This window comes from Dreissena polymorpha, chromosome 2, assembly GCF_020536995.1.
Source record: "Dreissena polymorpha isolate Duluth1 chromosome 2, UMN_Dpol_1.0, whole genome shotgun sequence".
In the NCBI taxonomy this organism is placed as follows: Eukaryota; Metazoa; Mollusca; class Bivalvia; order Myida; family Dreissenidae; genus Dreissena; species Dreissena polymorpha.
This window is the reverse complement of record NC_068356.1, coordinates 115,328,993-115,348,419: the sequence shown is the minus strand read 5'-3', so window position 1 is coordinate 115,348,419 and position 19,427 is coordinate 115,328,993. Positions and strand designations below refer to the sequence as shown.

General features: G+C 32.4%; 1 protein-coding gene and 1 long non-coding RNA gene across 4 annotated transcripts in view; both read left to right on the top strand.

Annotated features, from left to right (window-relative positions):
- The window catches only part of LOC127868592 (uncharacterized), a 79,628-nt gene that overhangs the window by 49,577 nt on the left and 10,624 nt on the right, over window positions 1–19,427 (top strand). The gene's annotated exons all lie outside the window — the stretch shown is intronic.
- LOC127868603 (uncharacterized) lies at window positions 7,212–19,153 on the top strand. Of its 2 annotated transcripts, XR_008044195.1 has the most exons (4): window positions 7,212–7,303; window positions 17,414–17,518; window positions 17,896–18,035; window positions 18,764–19,153. It is a non-coding gene; the product is annotated as an uncharacterized LOC127868603 (long non-coding RNA). The 2 variants fall into 2 exon arrangements; XR_008044194.1 differs by lacking the exon at window positions 7,212–7,303 and having other exon boundaries at window positions 17,323–17,518; window positions 18,764–19,152.

Sequence of the window (19,427 nt, the reverse complement as noted above, 5' to 3'; positions counted from 1 at the left end):
TGTCGGCCTGGGCATTTTTAAGAAAAACTGTAGACTGCAACCTTAATAAATTCACTTTTAGATAGCAACTTATACACTCAGCTAAAACCATAATATTTCTTTGCATGCTCTAATTTACAGTACCAGTAGGTTGAAAGAAGAGAGACTGAAGTGGCAGAGAAACGGATTCAATTCCATAAATTGGTAAGAATTGTATACATTGTATCAATGTGTTGAATGAAATATTTTAACTCATTATTTGTAAGGTTTTGATGCTGCGTTTCTGTATTTATGATTATTGTTGTCATTGTTGTACCTGAATCTTATATGAGTAGTTGAGTGATATAAAATACATGTTAAGGCCACTAGAACAGAACTATTGTTTTATTGTTTAGTAATTTATTGTTTTATATATTTCAGATCCTGATTTACTCTGGGATTAACTGCTATTTGAATATTCGGCTGCATTATTTGAATATTCGGCTGCATTATTAAATTACATTATTAAAAGAAGTGAACTGTGCATTTATGATGTTTTCCTGTTAATTGGGATACAACACATCCATAACCATGAGGGTTACAAATTACATTAAATCTATGATAACATTTCCTTTTTCGGCGAGATTTGTCACAATCAGTCGGTGATAGCGAAAAAAAACGAGATGTTTCTTACGTAGGATTCCGAAGATTGTCCATGTATCACGATTGTGACTTGGGTATGCTTGTCACACAACAGATCAATAACTAGCTGTAACCACGCCGTGGTATAGCAAAATAAGTATAGCTGTGTATACCTGGAGTATAGACTCCAGCTTAGACATGTCAAATCAAGCACAAGGAAATACAAAATACTTGTTATTACAAGCTCTAGACGTGACAGGAAATGCTCTCGAGCCTTACACAAAACAAACACTCCAGAAGTTACACGGAGATATCCAGCAACAAGTGGGACAAATGCAGCCGTGTCACAATCAATGTAGCAGACAATACAAGGACTTTAACAGGTACATATATTCATGATTTCTATAGGCAATTATAAATGATTTGTCCACATTTAAATCACGCTGATTTCTTGAGTTATTCATGAACATTCGTAGCTTAAGTTTGGTATACATGTTTTTGAAAGCTATAAATAAGGATTTTGCGATCAAATACTTGTTAATCTAACGTATATTGTAAAAGTAAACATAAAATAATGCCGTTTATTTTTATTCTAATATATTTTTATTATGTTTCAGATGATTTGTATTAATTAAGGTCATATTAAATTGTTATTTAATTTGTCGGTGTTTTATACTGATATTCGTATAGAGTTTCTTTAACTACATATATTATACTAACCCTATAGTCTATTGTCGTCTTTTGACATAAACTTTGATCAGATATTGATTTGTTAACATGCGTTCCATAGCAAACACGTTCAGACGAAGGTAATTGAAAACGTTCAATGCCGTGCTTAAAGTAAATTCAATGACACGGCAAACTTGAATACAATTAATTGTTGAATGATTAATGTATATGTCTGAAAACATTTGATATTATATGCATATTTTAGTTGCCGACTTAAGATTATTATAATGGACTGAGGTTTAAAGCGTTGAAGTGACAATAATTTGGATATGATAGCAAGGCAGTAGATTTATTGCATTGAAAGACTTGATATTAATTAAATGTTAATTAATTAAACATACGTCCCGCGGACTATGTGTTGATTTAAAGTTTTAGAGCTATAATACGACATTTTGATTATCTGTTCCGTCTTTGCATACTGCTTTTTAGTTATTACAATGGTATACTGCATCCAAAATCAATCCCTTTATGATAGTTTATGCGTTGGTACGAATTGAATAATGAAACTGTAAGCAAAAAACTGATGTGGTCTTCCCTCGGAAAACGAGAAAAATACAAATCTCTAGCCGTTATTCATTTAAACTAATAACAAATAGAAGGAAGGAATATAAAAACTACTTTTACCATTTAACATTTGTGCGATGTATCTTTGATCGAAAATAGAAAAAAGTTCAGTTTTAATCCAGCTTCACTTGCAACGGTACCCACATTTTCACAAATAAATATGCTGCAATGGAGAATTTAAGATGTTTCATAAACTTATGAAACATTTCGTATTTATAATAAAATATCACCTACTGCTCAAACGTATGGTAAACATGTACTTATAACCGACCCGAAATAGTTCATATTGCTCTAGTTATATTGCTCACTGATATTAATTGATATTTAAGAAATAATATTTTCTCTTTCATGGTTTGTTGTCGAATAACCCACAGTAAGAAGTATAGATGCGTAGGAATTAAATCACGAGTGCGAAGCACGAGTGATTTGATAACACGCATCTATACAACTTACTGTGGGTTATTCGACAACAAACCATCATAGAAAAATATTATTTCGATTCTAACACGATTCTGATTGATTTGGTCCAAGCTTTAGGACGTGAACTATATTTTTAAATACTCCGCCCATCTTAGTACAAAGTTCACTATTTCGTGACGTCATTGAATTGTACAAACATATGACGTCGTTTTTATTCATAAATATTTTGCAAATGACGTCACTTTCATTGAAAACAACAATCGTAGAAACTTAATGATGTCACGTTTATTGATGCTACTGAAAAGCTGACATGCTATACATGTTTTCTGAATTATGTTTCCTAACAAATAACATTCTTTGTAGGCGTGGTTATGCCACTTATCACCAAATATACAATTTGTTGTTTCATTACATTTATATACATGCTACATTTATTGCATTTCTTTAAGAGCGGGTTTTAGCACGTGCATTTTACTACCTTATTTTCTTTATTTATTCGGAACTATTTTCGAAACATTAAGCTCCGCCCATAAGTTATTGCAGAATAACCCACACTTGATTTCCTTCTTTGTCTATAGAAAACAAGTCGCGTGCCGTGTTAGAATCAAAATTACAAACTCTTTACATAGAAAAGTTCAATTGTGCAAACGAGTGTTTGAATTAACATTTAAAAATTATGAATGGTTCACGATCACCTCTTTTCGTCACAAACAATATGTTGACATGGATCTAACACAGATCAAGAAGGAATAACAGATCTTAACAATTGAGCTTAACATACGTTTTCTAGAATGTGTATCACTATAGACATTTAACTTGGGGAAATAGTATGCCATTATGAACAGCTTTTAAAAATACAGTTTAATGTATTTATTAACAATATTTTGCTACTTTGATAAGTTTAAATAATTGACCCGGGTCTTGTTGATGCAGAGACGTACGACTTACCTCTACACCACAGTGTAATTAAATCGTCAAGGAAAAGAACCAAAATGTTCTTTTGACATTGATATCAGCATAATTATTAATAAAGTATTGTAATATTTCATTTGCTTTGTAGAAGATCGCAACAAAAAATGCGCACCTCGATATTTTCTCCTTTTCTATATAGGTTGGCGGCCATTGAAAATGGCGGCCATTTTGAAAATTATGAATTGGGTCCATAGCCTATTGTGTCTTAAATACTTTAAACTACCAATGAGCAAAGTGTATTGCTTTTATCAAAAAGTGAACAATTCCACTGAATACAACACCATATGTGGTGGAGGATGTGACCGCGGTTAGATTTAAAGGCAGCTTTGAGGTCTTGAAGTGTCAACTCGTTGAATTGAGTTATTTCTTTATTTAAGGACTGACACAATATGTCGAGACTATTATACAAATGAAGGTATCTGTAAATGCAAAAAAAAAAGAAAAACACTTGCTTACATAACATACGTTCAATGCGTATTGAAATTATCGATTTGAGTAGGGAAATCCTATTGTTTGTACGTTAGGCGGCCATTTTGGAAGCCATTTTGACTGATATGCAATATTTAATTCATTTTTGTTCATGTAGAAACATATCTTAAATAATTAATAACATAAAACAGCTAATTTCAATGCCAAAAACAGAACATTTAAATCAAACATGGCATTAACATGTAATTTCCTAAATTTTGCGGCCATCTTGAACATGGCGGCCATCTTGAAAATTGGAGATGGGTCCATAGCTAAAATTGAATAAAATACTTAAATCTACAAATGTGCCAAGTTTGTTGCAATGTGCCAAGTTTGTTGCTTTTATCAAAAAGTGAACAATCATTTCACCATATGACCCTACTATATAGTTTCACCTTGGCAGCGGGCGGGCGGGCGGCGTCCACAGCAGTGTCCGCTCTCTAATTCAAAAAGTTTTCATCCGATCTTCACCAAACTTGGTCAGACGTTTTATCTTGACAATATCTAGGTCAAGTTCGATTATGGGTTATGCCGGGTCGAAACTAGGTCACAGGGTCACTAAGTGCAATTCAAGCATTTAGCATGGTGTCCGCTCTCTTATTGAAGTAGTTTTTATCCGATATTCACCAAACTTAGTCAGAAGTTGTATCTTGACAATATCTAGGTCAAGTTCGAATATGGGTCATGCCGGGTCAAAAACTAGGTCACAGGGTCACTTAGTGCATTTCAAGCATTTAGCATGGTATCCGCTCTCTAATTGAAGTAGTTTTCGTCCAATCTTCACCAAATTTGGTCAGAAGTTGTGTCTAGACAATATCTAGGTCAAGTTAAAATATGGGTCATGCCGGGTCAAAAACTAGACACGAGGTCACTTAGTGCATTTCAAGCATTTAGCATGGTGTCCGCTCTGTAATTGAAGTAGTTTTCAGATGATCTTCACCAAATTTGGTCAGAAGGTGTGTCTAGATGATATGCAGGTCAAGTTCAAATATGGGTCATGGTAAAGTTATCAAGTTGTCCAAAACCTTCAAACGGGCGTATCTTGTGACTCTTTTTGAATGATTAAAGTATATGTCTGAAAACATTTGATTTTTTATGCATATTTTAGTTGCCGACTTAAGATTATTATAATGGACTGAGGTTTAAAGCGTTGAACTAACAATAATTTGGATAAGATAGCATGGCGGTAGATTTATTGCATTTTTTAGACTTGATATTAATTAAATGTTAATTAATTAAACATACCTTCCGCGGGCTCTGTGTTGCTTTAAAGTTTTAAGGCTGTAATATGACATTTTGATTATCTATTCCGTCTTTGCATACTATTTTTAGTTATAACAATATTATACTGCATCCAAAATCAATGCCTTTATGATAGTTAATGAGTTGTAACAACTTGAATAAAGAACATGTAAGCACAAAACTGATGTGGTCTTCCCTCAGAAAACAAGAAAAATACAAATCTCTAGCCGTTATTCATTTAAACTAATAACAATTTGAAGGAAGGAATATAAAAACTACTTTTACCATTTAACATTTGTGCGATGTATCTTTGATCGAAAATAGAAAAAAGTTCAGTTTTAATACAGCTTCACTTGCAAAAGTACCCACATTTTCACAAATAAATAAGCTATCAATATGCTGCAATGGAGAATTTTAGATGTTTCATAAGTTTACATAGAAAAGTTCAATTGTGCAAATGAGAGTTTGAATTAACATTTGAAAATGATGAATGGTTCATGATCACCTGTTGTCGTCACAAACAATATGTTGACATGGTTCTAACACAGATCAAGAAGGAATAACACTTAGAATGTGTAACACTTTAGACATTTTTACTTGGTTACTTGTATGCCATTGTGAACAGCTTTTAAAAATACAGTTCAATGTATTTATTAACAATATTATATTATGCTTCTTCGATAAGTTTAAATAATTAAAATAGTACAAATACAACCTTTATTTAACACGTTTGACTGCTATGAGAATCGAACCTGGGTCTTGTTGATGCAGAGGCGTACGACTTACCTCTACACCACAGTGTAATTAAATCGTCGAGGATAAGGACCAAAATGTTCTTTTGATATTGATATTGGCGAAATTATCGTAGTTTCAAGCACATACGCGGTTGGGGATGACGGAAATATACGAAATAAGGCTATTACAGAAATTCATTAGATTTAAATCCTTTGCCAAATACACTCATTTCTGTATTTCCGAGATCTTATATTGTCTAACAGAATGTTAAAACTTTCCAGCGAAAATCTGAAAGTTACTTTAAGACAACAAATATTATTCAATTAGCAATATTGTGTATAGTGATAACATAGAATTATCATGAAATATTTTTTTAACATTATACCAAGTGAAAAATAAAACGATAAGAGTTTTGAATGTGTGTGTATTGATTTAATTATTTGAATTTCTTTTTATAAGGAAAGTCATCTATTTATTCGATCAAAATACGTGCTTCCTGACTTCGTGTACATTTCTATTTAATTTTCTTGAAACAAAAAGTTCCATGTTTATACAGAACACTTGCCTTATTAATTACCGTTATTTACCAAAATTCCTGATATACAACGGATGATAAACCCCCAATATAATCTCGTGATTTAACAAAAATGATATATTTTAGAAAATCGAAACTAGCCCGATGTCATTTTCACACAAAAATCTTGTTTCTTTAACGATCCGTTATTTACAGACATCATTGATGTTATTGCGAATCCTTGGTGTTCCTTGAGTCACTAAATTGTGACGAATTTACTAACAAAACTGAATGTTTCTGTGCATGATTATCAATTTTATTCATCAAATTGTAAAACACAGTCACATGTTATCCATTCTTGAGTTTTACTTGATTGCAGATGGTGCAAAACGTGTATCACTTGGAAACGCTTTCTTGAAATGAATTCATCTCATAAAAAGATCAAATGGACGAAAATGAAGTCTTGGGAATGGCCAATGGACTACACGAATATCGTTGAAGTGTTTATGATGCCAGGATGGGATACGACAAATCTCTCTGACCTGTCCTTGTGTTTGAATGTTTGGAAAAAATGTTTACGATTTCCAAGAACTATAATTGGAGACGCCGATGCGTTGAGGGAGAAAAGAAATAAAATCTCACATGCAGGACCACACGAAATAAATGAGACCGAAAGAAACCAAGTGTTTGTTTGTATAGATAATTTGTTGAATCATAATGACATTCAACATAATATACCTAATAGGTGCGTTATTGTTAATAAAATTAAAACATTACAAAATCAGGACAGAAACTGTTGCAAAACAAACTTTATTTTGTTTTTGCTTTTTGGTGTTATTTGCCTCTCCCTTGTGGTGTACCTTGCATGCACACAATATATGCGTAAGTTGCACACATGTTTTATTTTTATTATTTTATTGACGCATATTAAAGCTATCGCTTGTTGTATATTTACTTTTAAGTACGATGAAGTGAGAAAAAATGCATTAAACATTCCGTTTTGTCAAGACACATTTCATGTTCGTACATATACCATTACACCTGGATTGGAACCTAAAAGTAAATATTGTATAAAAATGCCAAATTTTGAAAGCAAAGCGTATTACGAGTTATTTTCAGAAAGTTTATATTTGTAATCATGATTTTATCATAGGAATTATATGATTTCGGGGCTTTTTTTATTCTTAAATAGGGTTACCAGACAACTCGCCCCAAAGCCAACTCGCCCCAGGACAAGTCGATACGAAAATCTGGACAAGTCGCCCCAAATATATTGGACAACTCGCCCCAATCAAAAGACAACTCGTCCCAATGACAGCGTGCAACGAAACATTTTGTCATATATATACAGGGATTAATCTACATGTGCGCCCGCGTCTTTGACGCACCAATATCAAAATAGACGCATCGTTTTGAAATATGTGCATCCACTTGGACGCATTGCTGGACTGTATCCGTTAACGCATACGCGAATCACAATAAGTACGAACCATCTTTTGTACGAGTCAAAAGTGTAGCAATGAACGCTGAGTTTAACCAAATGAGGCTTGAACACTCCAGCAAGTCTTCTGATAGGCTCTAGTCGAGCCGCTGATGTATAATACGAACCAATTAGAATCGACCTTTAAAATATAATGTGTTATGATATTTTCTTGAGTCCCCGGATGAAAACCTGCTTTAACTTTGTGTAACTTAGTCATAAATAATACAGAAAAAATGCCTCCGAAATAAGGTGTTGAAGCTTAATCCAAAACAAACAAATCTAAACTTTAATAACGGTAGGTCAACGGCTCGCAATTCGGATGTTAACAATAATGTTATCATCGATTTGAATCAAGTTGAAATGTTATAACAGGTTACATTCATGTAACAGATAATGTTATAGCCTATGTAAAGGCAAACAAGATAGTGATAACTCTGAATTTGTTTTTATTTGGTTTCAACAAGTTTTTGAGATTATTAAAGTTTAATGCAAGTATGTAGTTATTGAGCTAGTGTGATTTAGACATATTGTCTGCACTACTTGGTATCTTTCAAAATTTGGGACCCTTCTTTTTCAAGGTGGACTCATCAATTTTGGCCTGGGACTCATTGGTCTAAAATCTGCGAGTTCAGGGACCCATAGATAGTAAACTCTAGATTATTCCCTGTATATAATACTCTTTGTGAAAAAAATGTATTAAATAACATTTTTGACTTTAAAAGGAATGCTGAATACACAAAACGAATAATACATGGGGGAAAAAATAAAAATAGAAATGTGTTATATTCATAATTTTATTCATAATTTATAACAATTACAGACTCACGATACTAACATTTGTTTTTATTGAAAACATACAAAGCATCAATTTTAGCATATTAAATGAAATAAATAACACAGATTTATGAATGAAAAGACAATTCAAAATATTATCAAACATTTCCATTTATTAACTCATTTTAAAAATAATTTTAAAACACAGTTTGTAATGAGCCTTGATGAATAATATCAAACATTTCAAACATCCGTAATAATTAACACAAACTTTCACAAATATTTTCAAACATTTCCAACATCTTTAATACTTTTAAAACATTACAAACACAGGTTGTAATGAGCCATGATGAATATTATCAAACATTTCAAACATCCGTAATAATTAAACACAAACTTTCACACAGAAACAAGCTTTCAAACAACAACAACAACAACAACAACAACAACAACAACAACCTTTATTAGCATATAAGCATAATACAATGCTTTTTTGCCACAAAACAGAAAGTTACGCAGTGTGTGTGTTAAACATACATTGATTCAATATTCAATAAGAGAAGTTTACAAAAAACAGTAGTACGTACAGCAGTAATCAATATAATTATATCATCAACTGTAATACGAGGAAAATGTAGAATTATTTTAATTATACAAACATATTCAATGAAAAAAAATAAAATAAAAATTAACATGGCTATGTCTTGTAGAAGTTAACAATTATAACTGATTGTCTATATTATTACGCATTTCATTAGCATTGAAAATATATTTAGCAAGGCTTATTATGTCTCTTTTATTTGCCGACTGCATTAGAAAGCCAAATTTATTGAACGTTGGCCACCTTTGAAAATATGATTTTAAATGTTTCTTTCTAATTTCTCTATATAAAGGACAAACAAGTAGAAAGTGATACTCGTTTTCTATAGCGTGTCCGTTGCAAAACTTACATTTTCTATTATCGCGTAGTATGTTATTATAACGACCTCTTTCGATTTCAAATCTATGTGACGATAATCGAAATCGTGTAAGTGATGTTTTGTATTTCTTATTTGTTATAAAATCAAGATATGGTTCTAACTCAAAAGTGTGTTTAAATCTACAATAGCTCATGAGTCTAGGGGAATTATTTATTTCACTATACCAGCTTTGTTTGTAAGTATCTAATAAACGTTGTTTAATTGTGTTGTAGATGAATGTTTGATCGGTTTGATTTATGATAGTTGTTTGATCCGCCCATATATTGCTTAACCCAAGCTCGTCAAGAGTGTTTCTTATGTGTGACGCCCAATTTCGATGGTTGTATGTGATATTTTGTTGTGCATCGTTAAATATCACAGAGTATATTGTTTTTGTGATACTGTTATCACTTGATTTAAGTATTTTTAACCAATAGCGGAATATTTGTAATTTGCGTATTATGTATAGCGGGTATCGTCTTAATTCTCCGTACATACCAGCTAGATTTGTAGATTTGTTTACTTTTAAGATTTTTCGAAGTAGTTTTGTATGTTTTATTTCGATTTCTTTACCTTTCGTAAATCCCCATACTTCTGCTGAATAGTGTAGGGCTGGGGTGACTAGTTTATCAAATAGGTTTAATTGTTCGCGTGTTGAGAATTCGTATTGATTAATAATAGTGAAAAGTTTATGTAGAGATCTATTTCCACGTTCTGCTAGTGTTTGGGCTGTTTTATACCAGTTACCATTCTTAAATAGTGTTATACCTAAGTACTTGAAAGATGTCACTATTTCTAATAATTCCCCGTAGAGGTAAAAGTTATAATTTGTATGGCGATTACTTTTTTCAAAGATCAAGACCTTCGTTTTACGTGTATTAATTTTAAGTTGAGATACTATGCAGTAATTTTCAATGTCATTCAACATTGATTCTAATGATGTTGGTGATGTCGAAAATAGAACTTGATCATCTGCGTATGATAACAAGAAAAACTTAATGTCGTTAATCGTTATAATTCCTTCTATGTTTGAGTTTATGTTCTCTACCATATCATTGACGAACATTAAAAAAAGTATGCTTGAACACGGGTCTCCTTGTTTTACTCCTGTATTAGATATTATATGATCGGATATTTGTGATTTCATTTTAACGGCTGCCTTAACAGAATTATACATAGCTCGAAACGCGGATACAAATTTGGTACTAATTTTTTGCGATATCAGTTTTTGCCATAATAGTGCACGGTTTATGCTATCATAGCATTTAGCATAATCAATGAAAATGCAGTATAATTTTTGGCCCGAATTTAGTACTTTATTTATTAGACTGTTTAGTATAAAAATACAATCTACAGTACTTTTGCCTTTTTGATAACCGTATTGGAATTCAGATATTGATTTGTTCGATTCGCACCATTTGGTTAGTCGGTTTAATAACACTTGTGAATAAATCTTTGATATTATATTATTTAGGGTTATTCCGCGATAGTTTTCTGCTTGATTTGGGTCACCACTTTTATAAATTGGTGTAATGTAACCTAGTCCCCAATCTTTCGGGTAATTTCCACTTTCAAATATGTTATTGAATATATGTGTCAGATGTGGTTTTATGATGGTGTATGAAGCTTTGATTATTTCAGCTGGTATCTGATCCGGCCCGCTTGATTTTCCGTTGTGTTGTGTTGATAATGCTTGTTGTATTTCATTCTCTGTTATCGGGGAGTCAAGAAAATCATTTGTTTCGCTGTTGCTAGTGTTGTCATGAATATTGTCAATGTTTTCATTGGACATGTCGTTTATATCATTACTATATAAATTATTGAAATGTTCATACATGTTTTCTATATTGATGTTGTCGGGAATACTCGCGTGTTGTTTATGACATTTTTTAATATTTTTCCAAAAAAATTTAGGCTGTGTTTTAGCTATATTAGTTAACCGTGCCCCTTCTACGACTCTATAGCGGTGTTTTGCTTTTCGTCTTACATCGTTATATTTTGTTCTGTGCTGAATAAAATTGTGTCTGTTTGCATCAGTTTTACTTTTATTGAAAGCATTTTTTGCGTGTTTGAAATTGTCTTTTGCATTTTTACAGGTTGAATCGAACCATTGTGGTTTTTTATGTTGCCTGTTGTGCGAATTTATTTTTATTACTTTGCCGAATATGCATGCACTGTTTTCTTGAAGATATTTAGTCAAAATACTAGTTTTCTCATCTACCGTTTTATTTTCATCAAACAATGTATTTAAGTTTTGAATTGTATTTTTTATTAACGTATTAAATTCATTAATTTTAGATTCGTCATACACTATTTTTTTAGTTTCTGTTGTATTAGATTCATTAATATTAAATGGTGTCTTTTTGGTGTGATTTTTCATATTTAAACTAAAATATAGAGCTGCATGGTCAGAAAATTCTGTCCAGTCTAGAACTTCAAATTCTTTAACAAAATTCCGCTCGAGCGAATCCTTTTGCATTAATAAATAATCCGTTACACTGAGGCCACGTGATGAACTGAAAGTGTAATTCCCATGTTTATCTTGCGCTACTCGACCGTTGGCAATAATGTGACTGGTGATTTTGCACATGGAGATCAAAGCGCGACCTTGAATGTCAATCACGTGATCTTGATTCATGCGTTTAGGAAAACTCGTGGGCGTAAAGTAAGAGTTGTTTGTATTTAAAGTGGTATCGCCATCTAAATGTTTGCCATATTCTAATATGTCTGATAAATTCCCAGTTCTTGAGTTTAAATCTCCAACAATGTATGTAAGGCCTAAATTACAATATTTTTCGATGCCTTTTTCTAATTCCTCAAAAAAATCAAAATCTTTGTCTTTTAATACTTTTGAAGTGATAGGTGGAATGTATGTACAACATAAGTATACATTTTTATCAAAATCAAACAGTGATTGATCTAATTTCAACCATACTATTCCATAATTATCTTTTTCTGCAACAGTTATTTTATTTTTAAATGTTGTTTTATAATAAATTGAAATACCTCCGGCTTGACGACCTTTTTTAATCCCATATGATTTATGTCCATAAATGTGTTCACTAAGATAGTTTTGAATTTCGATGTTTGTTGATTGCGTTTTGCTTGTCCAAGTTTCACTTAATACCACAAGGTCGTAATCGCTGATTAATTGTAGAAAGTCACAGTCATTTATTTTTCTATTGAGTCCGTTCACATTCCACGAGATGATTTTGAACTTCTCAGTGTCCTACATATTAACTTCCCGGAAGTTCCCGTCCGCTCCTCTGGATAGTAGTTTCGGTCCCGCCCATTTTGTTGTTCTACCGGCTGCTCGTTCCCGGTCTACCAAGTGCTGCTTGTTGCGTCTTTTCTCTAGGGTCCCCCTCGTTTGTTGGATACCGATGCCTTGATGGAGTGCTTTCAGGTCTTGGCTCCGCTCAATTGCTGTTTTTCGCACCAGCTCTCGATCTTCGTAAAGATGGAATTTTGCTACAATAGGTCTCGTTTTAGATGGTTTACTCTGACCTATTCTGTGTACTCTGTCAAGGATGATATTTTTGTCGATGTGGAGAACTTCTTTAATGAGCGTTTTAATAATTTCGTCACAGTTTTCTTGGCTTGACGTTTCCGCAATACCATGAAACAGAAGATTTTCACGTAAGCTATGAAATTCAAGTTTGTCGGTAGCTTCATCAATCTGTGTGATTTTTTTGTCATATGTGTGTAGTGTATCTTCGATTTTCGTCACCTTTTCATGAAAATCTTTGATTTGGTTTTTCGACTCCGTTAACGTTTTCTTTGTCATTTCAAATTGTTCGTTAAAGAAATTTAGACTTGTTTCAATGGAATTTACTTTTTCTTCGAGAAATTCAACTCTTTTGATCATTTTGTTCATGCACTCTTCAATTTTATCGATTTTTGATACTTGCGTTTTGATCTTTTTCACGTCCTCGATCATTTCGGATGCCCACATCGGAGGTACCTGACTGCCTTGACTGAAAGTCCCAAATTGATTGCAGGGAGGGTATGCGATTCCAAACTGCGTTCCGTATTGTGGTGCTCCCGGAAAATTCATATTCCAATTATATTCAGGGATATGATATTGCGAACTGTTAACTGTGCTACCAAATGTAAAATGCGTTGGCGTAGTTGACCTGTTTACACGTTTCGCTTCGTCGTCGTTGTTTACACTCGAGTTTGAACCTGTTTGACAGGTTTAAATGTGCGGGAATCCCGTGCTCGCTTGTTCAGTTTCAATAGGTGATATTGTTTTTCGTTTAGAACTTGAATTTTCCTTTTTACCTTCTTTTGAGTTTTTACTTTTCTTTGGAGACATTTAGCATGGATGTTGCGCTTCATATTAGTCCAAATTTTACTCACTTCATTGCATTAAATCCATTTAAATTTTAACATTTTGTCACAGCTACGAATTTCACGTCTTCACACACGCGCATGCGCAAAATACAAAAAAGCTTTCAAACACAATGGTTGAAACATTTCTAACAATCAGAAGAAAAAAACAACAAATGAGCAATAATTTATTTCAATTCAATCTAGCAACTTTCAGGCAGGCATTTGGTCCGTAAATGATGAATATTATCAAACATTTAAAAAATATAATAATGGTAAAACATTACAAACACACAGTAACTTTCACAATATGGGATGAATATTTTTATAACAATTATACACATGTGTAAACGTATCTTTAAAGGACACATTTTTATTTATATGTTATACATGTTATTAGAGTTAAGCAGTCAAAAGTATATTTTAAAATGCCAATATGGGTGTAAGACTCGCGTTTCTGACTTGTATGTTTACATCTCGGGTACACCATATGTATGACACCTACTGTTTGATGTTATCTATTACAGTAATTGATAGAAAACACTTATTGATTAACACGTCTGTAATTCTCAATTAAAGGTAAAGTGTGGCAATCGTTATTGTTGTAGACAACATCGGCTCATGTTTGTATCTCGGGTACGCCCTATTTATGACACATATTGATTGATGTTATAATTTACACTAATTGACAATAATTGGTAATAAACACTACCGGGGTTAATAGAAGATCTATCAATATACAAAGATTCGTGCCAAATCTGAAATTTATACTTTATTAGAACATTTTAATGCAGAAAAAGATTTAATTCAAGCACGTACACAGTATCTTCAAATAAGAATCCTTAAATGTTAAATGTTCTTTTTATAGGAAAGCTTAAATGTTATTTATCAATAGTAATAATAATTAACTTAATATATAATTGTTTATTAAAAGTTAGATCTCATATATAATAATTAACTTAATATATAATTGTTTATTAAAAGTTAGATCTCATATATTAAACTCGCATCGAATATGTTAAGAACATTCTCCGTAAGTAAACTAAATTCTATGAATCACATTTCCTTGACATGCTTTTTAATTGAAATATGTATAATGTTTATATGGCTATGTACTGATTGTATTCGACAATCAAATTGTGTGTCTGTCTGTCTTAACGATTTTTTTATTATTCCGTTATCAGTTTAAAAATGATGGTATTAAGATGTTACTAAACAGTAAATACCCAACGCGCGGTCCAGCGCTGATTAATGCATCTGTCCGCTCGATAAATAATGTTATACACTAGGTATTCTGTGCATTTATAAACGCGTAAAATTCCTAGCAATACAGGTAAAGTCATTATTTTATGTGGATATCACAGTACAGTTAATAAATTTCTATATCTTCTAATCACAGCATACGAAATTTTATAATTCCGAAGTAATCTTATTTACTGAAATATGATCTACGGTAGCGGTAGCTAGAATGGTATTATAATGGGGCACTATTAAGTTCGCAGTAATATGTTCTTTAAATAGAGATAGTTTAATTAGAGGCACTAATAAAGTGTGAAGGTGGATATTAAGAAATAAGATTCATATTCGCATGACACTGGCAGTATACAGGCATTTTCAATAAGAAGAGGCCAACATAGAGTACGATATTTACAATAACTCAATCAATTATGAAAAAAATATTAATAAACATTATTGGTGGTAGTATTCGTCTTATTTGATAATATGTTGGTTCTGTTTCATTTTAAAGTTTAGCATATCCCGACAAACGAACCTTACATGTCAAACTGAACGGCTTTTTGTCAACAGCGATATCTCAATAACCAATAGCGTCAGAATTACCACAACAAAATGCTGTTTTAAAAATATGTCAAGCACATACACTTAACAAACAATACGATATTTCTTTATTTAGTGTCGAGTTTTCACGCCTTTTTTGACAAAGTAATTATTTTCAAAATATGCGACTTATGTATATACATGAAGGATATTAAATAAAAGGTTAATGTAAATTCTTATCATAAATATAAAATGCACATTTTATCATAATATTCAATCATTTCAGCAGATAGTAATGTTCAATACTAAGGATTTATACAAACGTTTAAAATATATTTGTACTGACAAGTAAAAAAAACTGTAAACACATTCAATATTACACCATGAGCAATAGTTTAAAGCGGTATACATCACCCAAATAACGCAAAGATAACGGTCCAGTGACTTCTGACATTTATCTGAAAGGTTTTATGATCGTTATCAGGTCGTAAAACACATCTGTTGTGTCACCGGATTAACGGACATTGGTTGATTACCCGTTAATATGCAAGTATCCAACAATTTAGATTCATTATTTATGGGAAAACAAAAGCTGCCTGACCTAAAAAATGTAAGACACAACAAATAATTATATTATAAGTTTACTTACCAGAATCACAGCCTATGTGTTGCCATCGCTCGCAGGCATCGCAAGAAACAGCACGTTGCCTCTGTCCAACTGTCTTTCCACAATGTATACAATTTGCCACTTCTGCCATTGCAGAAACACAAACACAAAACTAACTAACACTAGAAAATTATTGTATCCGACATCAAATAAGCACATATATGTTTGAACACATGGCAGATGCACTGAAACCCACACAACTATATAGCAATCGTATTCCAAGTCACAAATAGTATTGTCCGACACAAACAAAACACATACTTTGGGTTCATTCAGATACCCTCTTTATATATAGTCAGCCCTTATAATTACTTTGCAAACAGCATTGTTGTCTGGTTAAGCGTGTTACCTTATTTATTCTTTAATCACGCCAAACTGTCATACCGTTTGTCTTATTAATCAATCTTTGACCAGACAATGAAAGCATGCCGGCTTAATTAATTTTCGTAAATTCACACGTTTTCAAAACATAACTAACACAAAGACATTCCATTATTCTTTAATTAAACCAAACTATCATACAAAATGTCTCATTAAACAATCTTTGAACAGAAAATGAAAGCATGCCGTCAAAATAAACGTTAAACATTTCACACGTTTTCAAAACAAGACGAACTAAATGGGGCTTATTTTAATAAACACAATCATAAAAAAGCTAATAACAATTTATTACTAAAAGCAATCCGGTATGTAAACAATTATTGAATTACAAAGTTTTACAATATGAAATGAAAAAAAAAACATCATACAACTACATTTCCTAAAAACAATAATCACGAATATTAATACATTAAACTTAACAAATTTTATATGAAAAAAATTCTATAATACTATATATAAGAAACAAAATTGGGGCGAGTTGTCTTTCGATTGGGGCGAGTTGTCCAACATATTTAGGGCGACTTGTCCAGATTATCGGGGCGACTTGTCCTGGGGCGAGTTGGCTTTGGGGCGAGTTGTCTGGCTCCCCTTAAATAGAACTAGAAAGTAGAAGAATGTGAATGAAAACCAATCAGGAGAATGGGTCATTTAACTTTCATGTTTTTTACACCAAAATCTCTATATTTATAAACTTTCAAAACCGAAACTATCCTTTGTTTCTTTGAGTGTTTGACTGAAGTGTTGAAATAATATAAAAATCAGCTGCAAAAAAAGCATTATATGTGGGTTTTTTTCAGGAATCATCCCAAATGCTATGTTCAGAAACAGTGAAGTACCATGGCTGAACCAGATCCTGTAACAGAAAAGAAAGTACAACAGTACACGACTGTGATTGTCATAAGGTTTGTTTTTTTGTTTAAAATGTGAATTCACTATAATAAATACTCCTAAGTTTATTATTAATATAATTATGCAAATACATACACATTGGTGGCATGAATATATCCGGACATAGTCATGTACCATAAATACACTCTAATAAATATTGACTCGGTACAGAGACCCAACATGAAAGCATACAAGTTCAGCTGTCAGGTTTTAAGCATTATTGCCACTTTAAAAAAAAACATGTAACTTACACTACATTCAGTATCGATCATATTTATTTCAAACCATTTTCTAAAAAAATAATATGATGAATTTTGTATGTTGTATAAGTAACATGATTTTTTTCTAAAGAAGCAATAATGCTTAAAACCTGCCTTTTTATTTTTTGTAGCTGTATGCCAAGGATGTCCCTGGCGCTGTTTTACCGCAACTTCAACCAGAAAGATGCAAAGTTACAGAGTTGCGAATATGGTTGAAATGCCGGGGACAAGCTGTGAAATCGAATGAGACAAAAGCCGAACTTTGCTTGAGGTACTTATTTTATATCGCCTTTTCAGGCCTTTTCCTGGTGTATCTACGGGTCAGTTAAACGGACCCATTCCCTAACCTAAATTGTAATTTGAAAAAAATAATTCCCAATAAAAGAAGAAAGAAGAGGTTATGATTGTTTTAACTCAATTATATGTAAATGACATCTAACAAAGTACATTACCATGAATAATATGATTTTTCATCTAATTTGAATGATTGTGAAGGGTTATTTTATATTAGTTTTTCCCACATCAGTTGATTTTTGGCACGAAAAATTCACAATCCTGCAATTGCTTTTTTCCCAAAATGGCCAGGAAAAAGCCTGCTTTTTATATTAAAAACGCACATTCATGTTGTGAATTTTTTCTATATTTCTGTCAACCAGTCTGTTAAAAATAAGTTTTATCTGTTTAGTCAGTCTGACTCGACCACACGGCATAAAGTACTTTACAATGTATATAACATGCATAGTGGCACACAGCTTTCTGCTTCAATTAAAATCCCTGACATAATAAGTTACATTACTCTCTTAAGTCTGCATTAGAAATTGGTTGCCACTAGTTAAATTGTCTTTATACATTTTTTGGTCACAAAGAAGGTAGGGGTGGCGTTTATTAGGTGGAAAACAAGTATCTGAAACAGACTCTGGAGTAGTGCTTTTTTTGTAACACCTTAAATCTTAATGTTCTGTTGCAAAGTTTAAATCTTTACTTTTATATATTTTCCAGGGTAAAGAAATTCAGTGACAACCAGGATAACATCCTAATTGTGGATCCTTATCCAGACCAGCCATTTGCAGCTAAGCAGAAGTCGTCCTGTATGAACTGTCAAGGACAATCAACAGTGTCAACAGCGGAAGAACATCTTAATTTGGAAGAATGCACATGGACCCAAAGCACCAGACCGATCTTCAAAGACTTTTCGTACATGAACATTCTGGAATGGACCAAAAGTTCTGGTAAAGGTTCAAAACTGGGTGTTGAAAAGCCTATTCAACGAGGCTATGTGTTTTTTCATGACGGTTATGTATTCGACACATGGACATCTGAACGTAACAGTTCAACAATTGTTAGATGCAAGTGTTTCCGCTCCATGAAGAACCGGTAATCAGAAATAAAGAGTATTGAAATAATCTAAAATATATTTGAAAGTATTCAATTTTGTGTTATTTTAGTGTCAGTATTTGTGAGATTCACCTCAAATCACATTTATTCATTCAATATAATCATAGGATCTCAGCTCATTTTGGTGCAATACCTGTATCTGAATGTTTGTAATTTTCAGATTGTGTTTCCTTAAATTAGTTTATGATTTCTAGCTTTCACATGTTGTCTTTCATCATTAATCTTACAATTAATGATACTTCATACTGTTTTGTGATGAACTATGCTA